At 48.0% G+C, this 5987-nt stretch overlaps 1 long non-coding RNA gene across 1 annotated transcript; it reads left to right on the plus strand.

Moving 5' to 3' along the window:
• Positions 1-440: 440 nt before the first annotated feature.
• On the plus strand, positions 441-3769 carry LOC131834762 (uncharacterized). The gene is made up of 2 exons (XR_009354931.1): positions 441-607; positions 3491-3769. It is a non-coding gene; the product is annotated as an uncharacterized LOC131834762 (long non-coding RNA).
• The last annotated feature ends 2218 nt before the right edge of the window (positions 3770-5987 follow it).

The raw sequence follows: 5987 nt of genomic DNA on the forward strand, positions 1-5987 counted from the left end.
GCCTGGAATGCTTTCTCCAGCCGATTTGCAGCTGATCTTCTAAAATGGGTCTCTTTTCTTGATCTGATGTGGTCACCCCCATCCCCTCCCTGTGCATTCGCCAGGCTTCAACCTTTCAGCACATTTGTTAACTTGAGTGACATTGAGAAAAAATCGGCACCCGGTTAACATGGAGTCATGCGATCGGCGGATGTGTAGCATTCATTTAATTGGGATGGCTTGGTTGGCTCCCAGATGTTCCCTTTCAGCAGATACCATTGTGTTTTAAAACTTTGGATAATTATAGCTCTGTAAAGCTAGAGTACAAGATTTGTTGGCTCCAGCCAGCTCCCGGCTCCTTATGTAATAGCTTCATTGTTTGGTAATCGCCCTATTCACAGAGCGAAGGGACCCGTGTCAGCCAAGACATCTATTCAAAGCACTTCCCCCGTGCTGGATAAACAGTAGCGGAAGCAGCCTACCAAGACAACCAAAACACTCACGAGAGACTTGGCCACAAGTTTGACCAGAGCTGCTTTTTCCGTCCTGCATGGAGCTGTGCTGCAGAAATTTCTTCACCTTTCTTCAGCAACACATCAGCCTCCAGGCAGAGGCTTCCTCTTGGCGGGTGAGACCCCTGCTAAGCATGGGGAGCCCCGAACGGGTGGGGCAGGTCCCTGTGGGTGGTGCAGGTGGGAGTAAGATGAGGACTGGGAGGAGGTGCGGAGCACCGGGGGTGGTCCGCACAGGCTGTCCCCAGGGGAAGAGAGAAAGGAGAGAGAAATGTCCCGAAGCTGTTTCCTGGAAAAATTCAGAATGACCACTGGGAGCCCCGTAGAGGAGTCACCAGGAACGGTACAGAGCAGAAAGAGGCAGAAAGTTCTTGAGATTCTGTGGGAGGTCTTCCCCAGGGTGTCTGCGCCCTGAGGGATGCCAGCAAATGTCCAGCCCAGTGTCCTCCAGTCTCCTTCACACCTGCTGATGCTGGAGCAAGTGAACTCCCCAAAACCTTCCTTTCCGTGCTGGTGTTTCTGAGATTCCCTGGGAAGTCTTCTTGGAGGGTAATGATCTTGAGCCTCACATAGCTGGCTTCCTCTAAAATCCACGGTGGACCTGAGAGCCCAGTGCTGCCCCGGCATCATTGGAAGGTGCTCAGCCAGCCAGGCTCTCCGCAATCCCCCCCCAAAACCTCACCGGACCCCTGATGCTGCTTTCCCACCTCCTTGGCTGTCCTCTGAGTCCTGATCCTGCAGGACCCCCAGGGATCAAGCCAGGGTCCTTGGAGGAGGCAGAGAAGAAGAGAAAGCCCACAGGGAGATTTTAAAAGTAGTGATATAGGCCCCCATCTAAGGCTAACTCTGTGCGCTGCCAAAAGGCCATAACCCTCCCCCAGTATGACATGGTCATGACTGATTACTAGAAACCTTTCTTCCTATCTCTCTGTCTAGGTAGGTATATACACATGTATATACATAAATGTAATTTATATATTATACATTTGATATATATGGATGTCTACATGTGTGTATATATTAAAGCCATCGTGGTTTGGGCATAAAGATTATTTTAAAATGAAAATATTTGAAATCTTATCTAACTTCCCTTGTGTGACTAAACCAGAACCTTCTGAAAATACAAAATACAGCTGCCACCCTCTTGCTACCCCCCACCGAGGGGGTTTCCTGTGAGTTCCAGGAAGACAGATGGCCCATTCCCATTAGCATCAGGAAAAATCCTACATAACCTTCCATACCTTCCTACTGAAGCCCTAAGACCTCCACAACACACACACACACACACACTTTTTTATTAAACTGGTATGGGTCTATAAACATTTACCTCTAAATATTTGGGGAGTTACTCATTACTGTAAACTCCCACATGCACAGGTAAATAAACTCTGTCTTTTTTCCCATTCTTCTGTCTGTGGCCAGCTCATTTGCAGGGCCTGACCATTTAAACCCAATGGGTAGAGGAATTGTTTTCTCCCAACCGTTTATATATACAAATATATATGTACATCTGCACACACACACATAGATACACACAGATTTATATATATAAACAGCTTATATACGTGTGTTTATACACCTTTATATGTGTATGCTTACATGTACACACACACACACACACAGAGCTAGATATTTTGATAACCGACAGAACCCGGAGGCCCTCTGATGGTACTGACGTCTGAAAACTCTGCTGGCTACCGATCGCACAATGTCCTTTGTCACCCCGGCCGACACACACAGGGGCACACCCGCCATGTGAAGTCGGTGCCCTCTCATGGGGTCTGCTTCTAGGGGACAGGCATCAGCTGTGGCCTGTCTGCTCAGCCATTCACTTGGGGTCCACCCACAGCTGAGGTCCTTGGCCCTCAGGACACCAGAGTCTCTGAGTCTTCTATGGTGCCCAGGAAGAAGCGGGGGAGTGGGGGAGAGGGAAAGTAAGGTGTCTTCTCTCTCTTCCCGGTGTGATTTTCGGTTGGAGATTTAAAAAAAATATTCAGGCTTAACCTTTACTATTTTGTAAGGCTTTTTCCATGGAACATGGTGGAGTCTTCTCTTTAAAGCCTGCCTTCTCCCCCTGGGCTTATACCTGTGTCCGATGTGGCCTGGTGAGGACCCATGAGCTCTAGCGGAGGGACCTGGTCCTCGGTCCTCGGCACTGTCTCCCCAGCACTTAGACCCTGCCTGGCACCTGGCCCAGCTCCCTAGTCTCGGATCCATAATTCTAAACTCCAAAAGGCTTTGAAAACAGATTTTTATAACCGCTTTGGTGGCCAAATGGGAAGGGAAGTGATATAAAGCGTCATTTAGCCCACTTAGTGTGAATATTCATATAGTTCGCCAATCTAGGACTACGGAAATATTAACGTATTTGATTCACATGGTGGCACTTCAGACCTCTTGGGGTGTTACATAATATTTGGCGTAGGCGCCCCATTTTATTTCAAACCCTGCAGCACTGAATTCTGAAACCCATCTGACCCCAGGGGCTTTGGATCAGTGCGTGGGGCTTATGCAGGTCTCCGTGAGTAAGTGCTGAAGCCACGTCTGAGGGCTTCTTCCTCTCACACCCGGACTTAGGCTTCTCACCTGGGTTCAGTGCTCAGCGCTCCCCCTGGCCCCCCGGCTCCTTCCTCTGCCGTAGGGTCTGCCCCCAGACTCGCGCACACAGGTTTCACCAGTTCAGTATGACCAGTGGGCAAAGCTGGGCCCTGAGCGCACGTGGCGGTTTCATGAGAAAACAACGATCCTTAGTGTCACATTAAGAAAGGAATAGACAGGGAGACACCATATTTTCAGATGTGAGCAGATACTTAGGTCTGGCCAGTTGGCAAGGAAAAAAACAAAAGCAAAAACTCCCCGGGCATTTAATCTTGCTAGTGGTCACAAACTCCTGAATGTGGACATTGATGGCCGTTCTAGTCTTCTGGTAACCCAAGCGGGCTTGGTGGGATTCATCAAGGCTTTTTCAATCTCCCAACCTACTCTGTACTTGTATCTAGGATTTCTTCACCTTCAAAAAGGCTCCCAAATTGATGAACTCAGGGCCCCACAACACATGGGTGCTCTTCTGGAAGCTGACGGCCATTCCCCGCCCCCGACTGGGCTGTACTCTTGTGCTTCCCATTCTTCGTGGTGGAGAGCGTCTACACAGGAAACTTTCCTCATGGGAATCATGATGGTTTCTTACCACAGAACTCGAGTAGTTCATGCTAACATACACCCTCCCTTCCAGGACTCAGAGGCTTGAGAAAATAAAGGAGTCAAAGGGCAAGTCTGTACATGGCTGAGGTGGGCTTCTTTTGCTATCGTTTACAGAAGAGAAAGATGATGCTCAAAAGGCTTGGTGAGGCATTTACCTCAGATCATGTGGCTGGTCAGAGACCCAGTCAGAATTCGAACCTAGGTCCTAAACTCCCAAACTGGTGCCTCTTACACGATTCTGTACTCCTAATTCATTAGAGGCTTTCACTGGAAGAAGTAAATTGGGTTTTACTTTTCTTTTTCTTTTTTTTTTTTTTTTTGTAAGCGATCTTCACACCCAATGTGGGGCTTGAACTTACAACCTGGAAATAAAGAGTTGCAAGTTCTACTGACTGAGCCAGACAGGCACGCCCTGGGTTTTACTTTTCAGAGCTACGTCATGTAAGAAGTACCTGGGTCTTGCTGAGGGACATGGATCTCGTATGGCCCGCATTTTCAACAAAGACCAAGATCACTTTTGAGGTGTTATTTTTTTCCTCCTTTACTTTTTTTTAAAAAATATTTTATTTATTTATTTGACAGACAGAGATCACAAGTAGGCAGAGAGGCAGGCAGAGAGAGAGAGAGGAGGAAGCAGGCTCCCTGCTGAGCAGAGAGCCCGATGTGGGGCTCGATCCCAGGACCCTGAGATCATGATCTGAGCTGACCCACCGAGCCACCCAGACGCCCTACTTTTTTTTTTTTTAAACTAATGCATGTTTCAGTAGGAATGTGATCTCTGTATGGAGGATACTAATACGCTTAAGCCACTTAATAATTTGGGGCTTCATTTTTGGTTAAACTGGTGTTCAACCGACTTTTTCCAAGTGCTGCTGTACTCGAAACCAGAACAATCCATCACAGTATGGCGGCCTCCTGTCCATGTTGATCTCATGTTACAGTGACAGGGCAGGCAAGCCAGGGGAGCCAACCTCATGGGGGACAGGCAGGACCCCCTCACCACCCCTACATGACATAGGAGCGTCTAGCAAGGTGGGCTTCCAGACGATGGTCCCGCGGGGAGATCAGAGCAGACTTGACAAGGGGTGGCACTCTTGGTTTGCCAGGACTGCTGTAGCTGAGTGCTACAAATGGGTGACTTAACAGAAATGTCTTGTCTCCCTGTTCTGGAAGTTGGTAGTCTGAAATCAACATGTGGGCAGGGCCACGCTTCCTCTGACGGCTCAAGAAAAGAATCCGTTTCATGCCCGTCTCCCAGCTTCTTGTAGTTCCTTGGCTTGTGGCTGCACGCCCCAATCTTCGCATGGTGCTCCTCTCTGTGTGTGTCTGTCCAAAGGACCCCTTTTTATCAGAACGTAAGTCATATCAGAATAGGGGGCCACTTTACTCTAGTATAAATTCATCTTAACTCATTACGTCGGCAAAGACCCTATTTCCAAATAAGTCACATTCTGAGGCTGGGGCTTCCATACAGAAATTTGGCGGAGGGGACACATCTCAATCCGTGACAGTCCACTAGTCCACTGCTGCTCCCCTGCCCCCACATTAATGTCTTTCTCACATGCAAAATACATTCACCCCATCCCAGCAGCCTGCAAAGTCTTGAGCTATTCCAGCAGCAACCCTAAGGCCTAGAACTCATCTAAATAAGGTAAGGGTGAGACTCAGAGTGTGATTCACCCTGGGGTAAAATTCTTTTCCGTATGTGAACCTGTAAAAGCAGACAAGTTGTCTGGTTCCAAAATACAAAGGTGGGGCAGGCCTAGGCTAGACATTCCCATTCCAAAAGGGAAAAAGTAGAAGGAAAGAAAAAAGGTGTTATGGATCCCCAAAATAGGTTCCATTAGATTTTAAAGGTTGAGGATAATCCATTTGGGCTCCATGCTCTGTCCCCAGAGCTTGTCCTCACGATGGAAGATAATCTTCACTTTAAGTCTACTGATTTAATGGTAATCGTGTCTAAAAAATACCTTCACAGCAATGTCTGGACTGGTATTTGCCTAAAACCCAGGGCACCATAGCCCAACCAAGCTGACACACAAAACAAGCCATTGCAGATCATTCCTGAGTGAATACTCTAAGGCGTCCAAGATAGAGAAAGCCAGGAAATAGTAATAAAGAGAGAAAGTGGAGAAATTCTCTTGGCTGTTTGTCCTGGGCAATGTACCAGTGGGGCAGGACTCCGAGGGCTCGTCCGTTAGAGATTGTGTAAAGAGTAGTTTTAATCTGTCACAGTGGTTTGGACCAGGGGAATGGACAGAAGGAACATTGTGTTTTCAGCCATCATGAAGCGAG

Source organism: Mustela lutreola, chromosome 6, assembly GCF_030435805.1.
Source record: "Mustela lutreola isolate mMusLut2 chromosome 6, mMusLut2.pri, whole genome shotgun sequence".
Taxonomy (NCBI): Eukaryota; Metazoa; Chordata; class Mammalia; order Carnivora; family Mustelidae; genus Mustela; species Mustela lutreola.